We start from the raw sequence: 14953 nt of genomic DNA, 5'->3' as shown, positions 1-14953 counted from the left end.
TTTTTTAAACTCTCCTTTGAAGGCTGCCCTTTCCTACCAAGAGCCACTGGTTGTATCCCCAGCCACAAGCTGTTCCAGGATGAGAAGACTATGCCATACTCCTCCACTGCCAGGGGCCTCATTCTGACATCTCTACATCCTCCCTTTTCTCATGCCCTACAGTTGTCTAAGGCACACAAGCACTCACGCCTTACAATTGCTTCTGCAGTAATTCCAGAGAGGAACATGAAAACCACTTTCCCAGGATCATATTTTACCAAACTCCTCTGCAAACAAACAGTTGTGGCAATAGGTTGCCATTATTTGTATTCATTTCAGTCCTACCTGGTCCCAGAGCTGGGTCCAGCTTCACTGGCCATATGAATCCAGGTGGGCCCAGAAGCACACAGAAAAGGACCTCGACTCCATCTGCTGGTTTGACAGCAGCTCTTGATTGCAGCTTTTGAATTCCCTGCAAGGCAGGCTCTGGCTCTGAACCAGCAGACCAAGATATCTTTTCATCATGATGGAGTAAAGATATTTAGCCATTTTATCAGAAGTGATGACATCTACCCTTCCAAACTTAAACCCACAGACAGAGACACAAATACAGCTGGAAAACACAGAGCCAAGGATCATTGATCTAACAGGAGCTGGCTGTGCTCTGAGCAAGCTCTGCTCTGGGGCTGTAACAGGGACCTGCCTGTAACAAGTACACAGCTCCAACCCAAGGCCAGGGTGGGAGGGGTTAGGACAGAGTTTAGAAAAACACTGATGAAATTGGGCATTTTCTTTTCTTCTTTCCATCAAGCCCTTCATCTCTATTTGCATTGTGTATGAAAAATGTTGCTTCTTGCAGATTATTGAACTATTCCCCAGAACCTGTGGTCCATCCAGAATCATCTCTGTCTGTGCAACTTCTAATTTATCTATCTTTACTGTGAGGCAAGGAAAAGATGGGGGTCCATTCTATAGATAAGGACAAGTAATCTTCCTCAATAGAAGAGAGAAAGACAAAATGATGTTACCTACCATCACTCAGAAATTAATTACTTGGTTCTTGAAATCCCTACATGGTGTTACGTATTTGGACGTTTCAACAGAGACTCTGCTATGTAGTATCCAGGTCATAGCAAAGTGAGGTGCCAGCAAAATGTTCACAGAAAACAGTTGAAAAACAGTTATGAAACTCTAAACTCCTCACATCTTGAGTAAAAAAGAAGTTGTTAGATACTAAGAGAAGGTCTTCGAAAAGGATTTATTTGGGTGCAAAGTCTTGGTGTGCTGTATGTACCTGCCTCCAAAGAAAGGGGGTACCTGCATTTTACCACAAGCTGAATGAGCAAGGCTTCAAGGGGACCCCTCAGAGGACGTGAGACGGGCCTTCTACAGTTAGAAGGGCAGAGTAGACTACTTTCTGACTCCAGCCCGAGAAATACAGGGACCATTTTATAGGCTGGCAGCTGCTGGGCAGTGCTGGGATCCGCCCATAGTCTCAGGGCTTGTGTGAGCAAAGAACCTATTTCTCATGGAGAAACCAGAAATGGACTATTGAATTATTAGGTGCTCTAGAGGAAGAAAGCAACTGACAGAGAAGAGTGTACTTGCCAAGGTCAAGTGTAGGTACGTGTGTGTAGAGGGGAGTTCGGATCTCTAAAGAACCCACAAGAGTGCCCCAGAAAAAAAGTCAGATTTAAACATCAGCCCATTGTGGCTTTTTTTTTTTTTTAAAAAAAGCCAGCTTCAATAACCTGAACCAAGTATAATATTTCCTGCCAGCTCTTACTTCCTTGCTCTAATCCTGGGGGTCAGAAATTTCAGGAAAAAAAAGAGGACCACACCTCCTCTCTTCAGTTGCTGCAAGCCCCAGATTGGGAAGGACAAATAGATTAATCTTCAAGAAATATGGAAACATGGATAAGACCTGGACTGAACATGTTAAGTACCTAACTGAGATCATGTTTTACTATATAAAGTCACTGTAGGGCTTCCTGATTAACCTGCAAGAAAAAAAGCACTTGTTCAGGAGCAGTTAGGACCATCACTACTGAGCAGAATGAAAATAACAGTGGGAGCCAAAAACAAACTTTCTGTTATGATTGCACCTCATGAATCCTGCTTTTCATTGTTCCAGTCACAACTGTAAAAGTTGTTCTTCAACCTCTGTTTTTAAAAGTAATAAAAACACCACCAAGGGGGTCATAACAAGAGGAGATGTTGTCAGGACTAATAGTTCTCCTTGGCTTAACAGCACTCTAATGTCCTTGCAGAAAATGAGACCTATGGATTCAAGCTCTGCTCACTTCTCCATTTCTTCTTAATTTCCCAAAGTATCCCCTGTTCCCTTCTGTCACCCTGCAGTATACACCACAGTTTTAAGGGAAGCTACTTTTCTTTGTTTTTGTTTTTAACCAAGGTCTTGAACTCACAAGCCTGAGATCAAGAGTCACATTGCTTTACTGACTAAGCCAGCCAGGCAACGCTGAGGGAAGCTACTTTTAACAGTGTCTTAAAATTTCCTGTGCTGGCCACTCTGGAAAACAATATGAAGGTTCCTCAAAAAGTTGAAAATAGAGCTACCCTATGACCCAGCAATTCCACTACTGGGTATTTACCCTAAAGATACAAACATAGTGATCCGAAGGGGCACGTGCACCCCAATGTTTATAGCAGCTATGTCCACAATAGCCAACTATGGAAAGAACCTAGATGTCCATCAACAGATGAATGGATAAAGAAGATGTGGTGTATATATATATATATATACAATGGAATACTATGCAGCCATCAAAAGAAATGAAATCTTAGGGGGTGTGATTATGGACATTGGGGAGGGTATGTGCTTTGGTGAGTGCTGTGAAGTGTGTAAACCTGGTGATTCACAGACCTGTACCCCTGGGGATAAAAATATATGTTTATAAAAAATAAATAAATAAATAAATAAATAATAATAAATGGTTACTTAGGGAAAAAAAAAAAAGAAATCTTGTCATTTGCAATGACGTGGATAGAACTAGAGGGTATTATGCTGACCAAAATAAGTCAATCAGATAAAGACAATCATCATATGATCTCCCTGATACGAGGAATTTGAGAGGCAGGGTGGGGAGTTGTGGGGGGTAGGGAAGGGAAAAAAATGAAACAAGATGGGATCAGGAGGAAGACAAACCATAAGAAACTCTTAATCTCACAAAACAAACTGAGGGTTGCTGGGGGTGAGGGGCTAGGGATAGGGTGGCTGGGTTATGGACATTGGGAAGGGTATGTGCTATGGTGAGTGCTGTGAAATATGTAAGCCCGATGATTCACAGACCTGTACCCCTGGGGAAATAAGACATTATATGTTAATATTAATTAATTAATTAATTAAAAAATTTCCTGTGCTGTTGTAGTCCTGCCCACACCCTGCCCATCCTCAGGGATAACACAGAGAGTCAGAAGTCATCTTGACAGTTTCAGTCTCTTCCATGCTAACATTTACATTCTCAATTTCCCCCCAGAGTCCCAGGTGGTTGAGATACATACACCCACATACAAAGAAAATTATATATGTGGATTCTCTGTCCTCCAAGAAAGTACAACTTAAAATGGCTAACATTAAACAGACAAACATAAATGTATAAATAACAGAAACAAATACATGAATGAACAGCAGGGGAGATACAGCACTGAGATGGGAAGCAGAACCGGCCAGTCAATGAGTGTTTACTGAACAGCTACTAGATGTCAGCATTGGCTAGCATCTGGTAATAAAATTTTCAGCAAAAAAGACACATTCCTTGCACACACACACAGAACTTTCAAAATGCCAGAGAAAATAAACACTAAACAAGTCCTTAATAAAAAGTAGGTTAATGATAATAATACAAAGGACTGGTCTGGGCATTAGGAACCAGATGAGGATCTGGTGGGAGTTTAAGAAACTTGCCTACACCAGTAACATTTTAGGTAGGCCCTGAAAGCTAAAGGGTTGGAGAGACGGCTGGTGGGGAGAAGAGGGACCTAGCGAGAAGAAAGGGCAAATGGGAAGGCAGAAGCAACACATCCAAGGAACTGAAAGAAGGCCTGTGTGGCTAGAGTGACTCTATCAATGAAGCAGCAGGAAAGGGGACAAGGTGAGGAGGTTGAAGGGATCAGCAGGAAGCTGGGAATTTTAGATGTTGATTCAGAACAAAGCAAGTGAGAATTACAGGATCAAAGATTTGGAGGACTGGAAGGAACTTTAAAGGTTATCTAGTCCAACCAACCAGATGATGCTAGAATTTTATTTGCCCATTCCCTACCCGGATCATTATGAATGGAGGCCAGAAAGGGCTTGGCGTGGGGCTGCTGGAAACTGGTTTAAGGGAGTGAGTGAAATACCCACAGAGCCCCAAGGGTTGAGGCAGGAGGGTTCTTGGCTCCATTTCTCTGTCCCCAGAGAATGAAGTGGAGCTGCCAAGTTCATCAGCCTGCCTATTTGTGTGAAGACACCCTCACAGCATCAGCCAAAGTGAAGCGGATGGTAACCATTCATGTTTATTAACCACAGCTTGGTGGGTGGTGAATTACTTTGAGCAGGTGTCAGGGAGGTTGGTTTGTTCAAGAGAGTTTGGCTAGTTTGCATTGAAGACAGAATAACCTATTGTGGAGGTCCAGGCAAGGCAGCCTGGAGAGAAGCCAAAGGACAGCAAAGTCAGAGTCCACCACCCGGAGAAGCTCTGGCCCATTCACTCTAATACTGGAATTTGTTCATCGCCATTAGGGTGAATGATATTTCTTGTGCCAGATGCAGAACATGGAGGCTAGTCCTGTGTGGTACAAAGCAATGAAACCTTCACGTTTCTATGGCAGAAGTGAAACCTGCTCCCCCTCTCCCCTTTATCTTCCTTCTTCTCACTATATGGCAGAGCTGGGTGTGCTCAAGAAGGGTCCCGTGCCTTGCCATCATCATCACTAATCAGCATTTGGTAAACTTCCCATACTACAAAGAGCCCCGTGGTGGCTCAGGATACAGGAAAGTGGGGGTTTCTGTACTTGAGATCCTCATAAATCTAGGTGAGGAAGGTAGAAACATGCACCAGAAGATAAACCATAATCTCAGGTACCAAATGGATAGGCAGAAAAACAACCTGGGCATTATGGAAAACTAGATCACTGCAGAGCAGATTCATTGTGGAACTATGTCACTAGTTAACCCCCAAGCTCTCTGAAGGAGCTGGCACTGGATCTGGGTGTCACATCAAAGTCAGGTGTGGTGAGGAGGTAGGAGAGCAGGTGTGTGTGGAGAGAAGGGTGGGAGGCATGGGGGTAGAAGGACAGGGTTAGGCCAGGGATTTTGGACAAAGGAGTGATAGGAAGTCAGATCTGAAAGGTGAAGAAAATCACAAAAAGCCCTAATGGTAGAATAAAGAGCTTGAAGCTTTGATTTTATTCTGCAGATAGTGAGAAGCCACTGAGAGTTTTTGGGCAAGAGTTTTAGAATAACTCTTGTGATTGGAATGTGCAAAATAATTTGAATGGAGAAGAGGAAAAAAAGGCAAGGAAGCCAGCTTCAGATCAGCATATGGCAGGATTTGATAACTTTTAGTTTTTCTTCTCTCCATTTTTTTTCCTAAAAGAACTGGATTACAGACATTTCCCTTAACCTCCCATCGAAATTTAAAGAAAAATAGATATGAATTTTGGTTGCAGTGGTAGGGGTTTGGGATTTATAAGACCAGTAAGGTTACCATAAATCAGAAAGATAGAACCAAGAGCTGGAAGAGACTGGCTGGGGAAAAGCAGGATGCAGCAAGCACTCCAGGCAGACCAGAGATCACCCTGGGTTGCACATGAAGTTGGGTTTGTAGGACCAGGAACAGGGGGCCTAAGCCTTGCTCCCTGGAAGCACCTGAGGAGGGAACACCACCCTAGAGAAGACTGGCCACAGGATGCAAGTAGGAGACAGGACTCAAGGCTGCAGGATTCGGGGCCTCACAAGAATCCTGAGTCAAGCAGGAAGATCAGAGGCTCAGTCCCTGGACCTGATGGGACAGTCCAAATGATGGTGCAGTGGGGATCCAGCGATAAGCAGCAACTCAAAGCCCTCTCTAATCTCATGGCAAAATATAAGATCCTGGAACCACAGTACAAACGTGAAGATGGGAAATAGGTGAGGTTAAATTTCCCACCAGTCAGATGGGATAGGAGCAGATAATTGGAGTGTATCCTTATTTAAGGTTATAAATAAATGTGATACTTCCCCCACACATGAATTTATAAACTGAGAGTCATACCTGCCATAAGCGTTGCAGTTCAAGTGTGAAGGGATGACACCTAGATTAGAATGATTGCAAGGAAAAGACAAAGACATAAAAGTCCTAGACATATTATACAGGAAAAAAGAACAGGACTTGATCTGCCCAGAATCTACAGAAAATCCCAGGGCACATTGAGAATGCAGGAAGTTTCTCCTTGCCTCTGTCACTCTCTACCCTTAGGCATTCCTATAGGGGACTCAAGTAAATGCTTTATGAGTTAGTCTCAGCATCCATAAATTATGATGAAATGCAACTTTAAAAAGATTTGTGCTCTCCCAGGGTTGTGTATTTGTGCTTGAGTAATAAAAATATATATATATATGAGATTTAGTTACAGAGTTTCTACTTGGTGTCAGATATGGTAGGCGCCCACAACACCTAGACTAATGTAACTCTGTTCTTGTCTCGGAGATGCTCACATTCTAGTGAAAGGGATGGACATGCTGTCCACTGTGAGTGTCATAGCAGAACTGGATAAATGGTCTAGAAGGGTCAAGTGACAAGCTCTGCTTCAGCAAGCCAGAGTAGGCTTTACAGAGGTGAGACTTCAGTGGGTTTTATGGGTTGAGTAGGAGCTCAACATTTTGATAAGGAAAAAAAGGGCACTCCAGGGAGCAGAAAGATATACACAAGGCATGGAGGCATAAAGAAATAGGGAGCTTGTAGAAGGGGCAGATGAGAAGGGATGAAAAAGAACTCGGAAGAATAAGTCCCCCAGCATTTTCATAAGATTAATTCAACTACAAAGATCACATAAGTGATTTTGCAAATTCACTGGTAGATTAGGACCTATTTCTAAGCCTCAAAGCTGAGACTCACAGGGTAAGTGGGATTATCATATCCAAAGAGGAAAATTCAATTGCATTAAGTGAAAACGATGTTCTGCCTAGTAGACCCTATGATCTTTAACCAAGGGCCAGCTACCCATATGATGGACACAGGAGGGGCAGCTATTAACATATTCATCCTCAAAGGACTTGTGAGCTACACCAGACAGTCACCTGTCACCTGGTGTGTGGCCCTGCATTGGAAACGACATAAAGGGATACGGACACTTGACAACCTGTAGAGAACCTAATAACCTGAGACCAAACTTCATTGTTTTCTCTGAAGACATCTTTTTTTTTTTTTTTTTTTTTTTTAAATTTCCACTTACTTATTTGACAAAGCGCAAGAGCACAAGCAGGGAAAGCAGCAAAGAAGGAGAGGGAAAAGCAAACTCCCCGCTGAGCAAGGAGCCCTGGATCATGACCTGAGCAAAAGCAGATGCTTAACTGACTGAGATACCCAGGGACCCCTCTCTCTGAAGATTTTCCACCAAAACTGCTAGCATGTTTTCCCTCCTCATTAATAGCGAACCTCATAACCTTCTTCATCTACCACATGAGCAACTTGTAGAGAAAACACTTAAGTTTAATATCTGGATTCCAAGAGTCTGGATAAAGAGAGGCACCCTACAACACAGTTTCAAGCTTTCTGTCTTGGGGGTCAGTTCACTTTAGGCCCTACTTCTTCCCCATCTTTGGCCTTGAAGACAAAGCCAGTGCGAAAGAGGGCTATCCCTGTCTACCATCTGCGGTCACTTTATGTGAAACACCGCGCAAGAAGAAAACAACCCCCGACCCTGGAACTTCAGAGTTTGTTCCTAATAATGTGTCTGAAGATTTACTGGAACATCTGAATCTCATTTTCAGTACATTAAAGATCTGGATTGCAAATGAACCGGTAATATATTTTGCGATGTTTTTTCTGATAGAATTCAGGAATCGGGGAAGAAAAGATATTATTATCGGCAGATTTTTTTTTGAGAGTGAAGGGAGGATCTTAGAGAACTGACTTCAACAACAACAACAAAAAAAGAAAGGTAATCTAGTTTTACCCTTCCAATAAAAAGTGCATTTGATTTTGAAAAACAATCATCGAGCCTCAGATTTTTATGTTTAACAACCACCTTGAAATTGGTCTCCCTCAGAGGACAGCATGATTCTGGGCTACCTTGGTATGAATGATTTATGACATTCATGAACTTGGCAACTACATCCGTTTTTCTAAACCTGGCACCCAACACCACCTGCATGTTAAGTGAAGATTTATGATTTATAAAACTTACCTCATTATGCAGAGGTACATGAATTGTCTTATGCGTGTAGTCTATAACTCCCAAGACAGATAAGGAGGCAGCTATGTCATGGAATTTATGGCTCCTTCCTACTAAAGCTGAAGTTTTGAAGAAAAAGTAAATAAATAAATAAATAAATAAATAACCAGCCCTTTGGAGAAAAATAGCTTTAGCTAACCATCACACCCCCAAATGATGAACTGGCCATAGCTCACCACTATATTTTACAGGAACAAAGATGCTCACGGTGAAAGTCACTTTAATCACAGCACTGAACTATGTCTACATTTTGAACACTGCAGTAGTGGACAGAACCTAAATGACTCTTTAGAAATATCAACAGTCTATCAGCCTAATTTCCCCCCAGTTTGGTGTCTGAGATCTCTTGCTGAGATTTGGTGAGAAGTCTCAATAGCCCAGCCAGATCCACAGACATGGACTTCAAAGAAGAAAATTCAACATCTTGGTGTGCCCAGGGCTGCCTGCCTTCACCCTCACAGTGAAGAAATGCAAGGGTTGGTGCAGGTTCTGAAATGTAGCTTGTTTTCAGAGGTATTTTAAAAGCGTAGCAAATCTCCCCCCATACCCTGAAAAAAAGAAGGAGCACAAAGGATTCAGTGGAATAAACTCATGCATCTCAAGAAAGAACAAGGTTATACAGACAGCCATTAAAAATGACAAGTATAGGGGCACCTGGGTGGCTCAGTGGGTTAAGCAGCTGCCTTCGGCTCAGGTCATGATCTCGGGGTCCTGGGATCGAGTCCCGCATCAGGCTCTCTGCTCAGCAGGGAGCCTGCTTCCCTTCCTCTCTCTCTGCCTGCCTCTCTGCCTACTTGTGATCTCTGTCTGTCAAATAAATAAAATCTTAAAAAAAAAATGACAAGTATATGGGACCAGGTTGACAAGCAGGTATCTTTAGACAAGATAAGCATAGAAAGCAGAATATGAAAATGGTAAGCATGCATGTTGACAGGAAAAAGGCAAAGTGATGGAGAAAATGGTGTGTCCAGCTTAAAGATATTCCATAGTATAAAAAGAAGTTAAAAACAATTCTAAACAATGTATTTTCAAACAACTCCATAAATCAGGAAATAGAGACATATACATGGCTGCTAAGTGCCCTGAAGGCAAGAAGTACCCCATCCCTCTGTCCTCTGTAGACCTCTCTCAACAGTGTTCCACACTTCCTGGCCTCTGAGGTCAAAGAACACCAGGACTCAAATCCCAAAGGCAACAGAAGAAAGCTGAAAATGTCAAGTCTCCAGGTAGGGGTAAAAAAATTACTTGGAAAAAAAGAATGTGGGGAACCCACTTCCAGCTTTTTTTTTTTTTAAGATTTTATTTGACAGAGAGCACAAACAGGAGGAATGGCAAAGGGAGAAGGAGAAGCAGGCTCCCTGCTGAGCAGGGAGCCCCAGGCCGGACTCGATCTGAGGACCCTGAGATCATGACCTGAGCTGAAGGCAGATGCCCAACTGACTGAGCCATCCAGGCACCCCACTTCCAACTTTAACAGTTATTAAGCCACTTCATTTTTGAAATGTGTCTGGGATTTTTCCAGTTCTAACTTTAGATATGTCCAGTTCTAATAACACCTTCTGTCTGCTCAACCCGATGCAGTTGCACTAACTCATGGAAATGATGTCCTTCACACCAAATGGTGCCCTAGGGTAAGAGACCAGCACCAAAGAACCACAAATGCATCAGTTAAAGTAAAGCCTCTTTGGCCACTGGGAGTGTATCCAAGAGCAGAGGAGATGCACATTGAAGAACTGAATTCAAGCTCAGAGACTTGGTTAATAACTCTCTACCTGCTACCTGCAGACACCTGACCACTCAGGCAGAGATGCTATTCTCCAGGGCTCAGGGCACGGGTATTCTGCTGAGTGCCTATAATCCTGAAAGTCACCTCTCCAGCTCAAGCCAGGGAGTCATGCTATAAATGGAATGAGTGAGAAGTGGGCAAGTGCCATACACACAAACACAAACACACATACACACCAGCCCAGGAAAGAACCAACACCCTTGCAGGAAGCCATGCAAAGCTGCAGAGAGCACACGCAGCCTTGTCCACAGCCTCTTTGTCAGGCATGCACTTTGCCAGGCTCAGAAACAGTTCGTGACTCTGGTGGAAGACAGGTGCTCACGCAACCCACAGCAGCTACCATGCCCACAGATTCCCCCTTCCCCCTAAAGAAAGGGCCACAAGGCTCCTCCCTGGTAAACCAACTTGTTTCACATCATGTCACACACACACAGTCACCACCCCCACCCCACCTCAACTGCTGGTTAAATAAAACAAGGAACTGGCACCTACACCAAAGGTCTATGAATGGACCCAGTGACCCTTGAGACAATCTGGCTCTTTTCTGTGCCTTTGCACAATAAAGGTACTCCCTATGAATGGTGGAGTTCAAGCCATGTGGCAAGGTAGCCAGGGTGGTGCAAGCAGCTCCAAGGATACACTGGGATACAGAAAGAAAATGGTCACATGTACTTGCATTTTTTTTTCTTTTTCACTTTTATTTTCTATTTGACATATGTTTAATAACAGCACTATATACATGTATGTTTACAAAGATGTAAATATATACACAATGGAGGTGTGTGCTCAAATATATTTTTAAAAGATTTTATTTATTTATTTGACAGAGAAATAGAGAGCATAAGCAGGGGGAGCGACAGGCAGAGGGAGAGGGAGAAGTAGGTTCTCTGCTGAGCAGGGAGCCTGATGTGGGACTTGATCACAGGACCCTGGGATCATGACCTGAGCCAAAGGCAGACACTTAGTAGACTGAGCCATCCATGCGCCCCTTAAAAATTCTTTTTTTTTTTTTTTAAAGATTTCATTTATTTATTTGAGAGAGAGACAGTGAGAGAGAGTACGAGCGAGGAGAAGGTCAGAGAGAGAAGAAGACTCCCCGTAGGGCTGGGAGCCCAATGCAGGACTCGATCCCGGGACTCCAGAATCATGACCTAAGCCGAAGGCAGTCGTCCAACCAACTGAGCCACCCAGGTATCCCCTCAAAATTTTTTCTGATAGGTGGGGCACCTGGGTGGCTCAGTGGTATAAGCTTCTGCCTTTGGCTCAGGTCATGATCTCAGGGTCCTGGGATCGAGACACACATCGGGCTCTCTGCTCAGCGGGGGGCCTGCTTCTCCCTCTCTCTCTGCCGGCCTCTCCGCCTACTTGTGATCTCTCTCTGTCAAATAAATAAATAAAAATCTTTAAAAAAAAATAAAAATAAAAATAAATTTTTTCTGATAGGAATGTGTGACACAAAAGTTTGGAGACCAGAGGACACCATGGTGCCTGGGGTGTGGTCATTAAACCCCACCCTATCCCCCATCAGAATTCCTTGTGGACTAAACATGCAGATTCCTGGAGCCATCTCAGACTCACAGGACCTCAATTCTCTAGGAGTGGAATGCTCAGAGCTTCCCAGTCTGATGCCTTCTGAAGTTTGGGAACTAGCACAATAGACAAATTAGAGAACCAGAGCTATGAAAAGGGCAGAATCAGTGCAGACTGGGAATATCAGAAACCCATTTCTGAAGGGAAGACCAATAAACAGTTGCTAGAAATCAGGTCCTGTTGGGGCCTGACCAAGGGAGAGCAGTCACCCTCCTTGTTCTTCCAGAATTCTGGCTGATGTATATGGAAATGATGCCTATACTTCCCCCAACTACCCTGCAGTGAAACCTTCATCACCTAAGGAAACCTGAGCACTTCATCTCCTGACGGCTGGGGAGCAGGGCTAGGGAAAAACTGTCTCTCACATAAAGGGCCTGTAATCCAGGCAAAAGGAAAAAGTAGTGGACATAATTTCACTAATTATGTATCTCAAGGAATGAGGATGAGATATAAGAATGTACGAGCCAGAGTTGTCTGTGAGCATATGAAAAAAGGACTGCACTGATTGAACATATAATTTGAAAACATGTGGGTGATGGTGGGGAGAGGGGCAGAGGGATAGAATCTTAAACAGGCTCCACGCCCAGCACAGAGCTGGATCTTACAACCCTGAGATCATGACTGGAGCTAAAATCGAAAGGTAGATGTTTAACCAACTGAGCCACCCAGGTGTCCCTCATGTGGGTGATTTCTAAAAAAACATACCAAGTAAAAAGGAAGGCTATCTAACATTGTCCCTGTGACCTCAGGCAACTCATTCTTTCTGTTCTTCATTTATTAAATAAAAGGTTAGATTTTAAAAGGTATCTTAAACTCCTTTTTGTGTTTCTAGAACCAAGTTCAGATTTAACTTCTAGCTCAGGGTTCCTCCCACTATACCATGATAATTAAGAATAAATTAAAATTCTGGCGCTTTAAACTAGAAAATTCAGAAAAAGCTCCTATATCCATAAAAACTATTAAATTAATCCTCATGAAGACCCAATTTCTGCTCTCGTCAGCTCTTCTCCCCCAGCCCAAATAGGGACTTTGAACATTAGTTGGTCCTTCATCTATCCAAAAAGCCAACTGTTTTCCAAACCTGAATGAAAATCCAGAGTGAGGTTGACTGATTTTTTTACCCTGTGGAATGAGACTTCAGTATCAATGGAATGTAAATGTCCTATCTAATCAAAGTGACATCTGATTTTGATTTAGTGCGGCCATACTTTTCTTTCAGGGTCATACTCTATTTTTCTCTTTTTGGAAGGAAGGCAGGTTGGTGGGTTACCCAGGCAGTCGAAATAAAATGAAACCTACAAATTGACATCACCCGTGGGGAAACAGACATTACCTGACATAATACTTCCTACGCCTCACTGGGGCAAGCTCTGTTGAATCAAACTCGAGTGCAGTAACACCGTGTAATACACTCCAATATCGTGTAGCTAATGCCAACATGGAGAAGTGGGAACTGGTGCCTGAAAGCTGCAGGTACTTGAAAAATTCCAAGGAGAACAAAAGTGAACAAAAAATTCCAAGGAGACTAAAAGTGACAAAGTGACAAGGCGAACAAGAGTGACAAAAATATGCCACATTTTTATTTCATGAAGACGGAAAGTGTCACAGCAGGATAGTCATCTTTGGGGAAAAGTGAATAAAACGTCATCTGAGTCACCAGTTTAAAGACACTTTGCTTTAAAAATATAAACTTGCGGGGCACCTGGGTGGCACAGTGGGTTAAGCTGCTGCCTTGGGCTCAGGTCATGATCTCGGGGTCCTGGGATTGAGTCCCGAGTTGGGCTCTCTGCTCAGCAGGGAGCCTGCTTCCCTCTATCTCTCTCTCTGCCTGCCTCTTTGTCTACTTGTGATCTCTCTCTGTCAAATAAATAAATAAAATATTTAAAAAATATATATAAACTTGATTCTCGGGCGCCTGGGTGGCTCAGTGGGTTAAGCCCCTGTCTTCGGCTCAGATCATGGTCCCAGGGTACTGGGATCGAGTCCCGCATCAGGCTCTCAGGGAGCCTGTTTCCTCCTCTCTCTCTCTGCCTGCCTCTCTGCCTACTTGTGGTCTCCCTCTGTCAAATAAATAAATAATATCTTAAAAAAAAAAAAAAAAAAACTTGATTCTCTGAGTTCTATTACAGACTGAACTTTAGAGTTGTTTGGCACGTTAAACTGTAACCTAAACATAAATTTTTTTTTAACTATTTCTAATTCTTCTATTCCACTCCCTAAAATAACTGCTGTTAATAATGAATAAGGCCAGTATTATAAAACTCAACTTCTCGATATATGTGGAAGTAAAAGAAGAGACCCATTGGCAGCTGGGCCTAGTGGTTCACAGCAAAGCTCCAAATTCTTGCTTTACCATTCAATTGTTATGTGAAGCATATAACACATCAACCACTCTAAACCTCAGTTTCCCTTTCTGCAAAATGGGAATACTGATAGTATTTTACTTGAAACCACTGTGGTAAAGGTTCATTACACAATGTATATAAAGCATTTAAGATAGTATGTGGCATTTAAGTAAACATTTAACAAGAATTAGTGATTACCATCTAATAACAATTCCTATTAATTGCTGGGAGTTAAGCACTTGAAAATTAAATAAATAAATAAACATAGAAAACTAGTTTCCAGTCTTCAAATATGCCAACATACCAATAAGAATATAATTTAAAATATAGTATGCACAGATATTGGACAGCTGCCTATTCTGCCTGGTAAACATTTACCCACATGCAAATTATGTACTGGTTCCTTTCACTTTACAGTGTGACACTGAGATGACAACAGAGAAATGAAATACAGTACTGTGCCGTATGGTGAAGAATTATACCACCTGGCTGTGGATCTAACTGTCCATTCTTATTGCACCCTATTTCTTTTTAGACTCAAGCTCATTTCTTCAAGCCTTCAGGCTGTAGGCCATGTTAATTTGCAAAGCAGTCCAGCAACCTGTCCTTCACACTGGCAAATACAGTACCAGCCCCATTCTCAGGCTCCAGCTTTGAATTATCTGGAGCTCACCACACACCCCCTTGTGGCCATGGCGAGTATTTGCTAGGCTCCTGGAGAAAACAACCAGGAACCTCTATCATCCACAGAATCTCGGTTCCAGACATACTGTAGCTAACACTATTTGATTCCAGGATTCTTTTGATTAATACT

Source organism: Mustela lutreola, chromosome 5 (assembly GCF_030435805.1).
Source record: "Mustela lutreola isolate mMusLut2 chromosome 5, mMusLut2.pri, whole genome shotgun sequence".
Taxonomy (NCBI): domain Eukaryota; kingdom Metazoa; phylum Chordata; class Mammalia; order Carnivora; family Mustelidae; genus Mustela; species Mustela lutreola.
The sequence above is the reverse complement of the archived record's forward strand: the minus strand, read 5'-3'. Positions refer to the sequence as shown.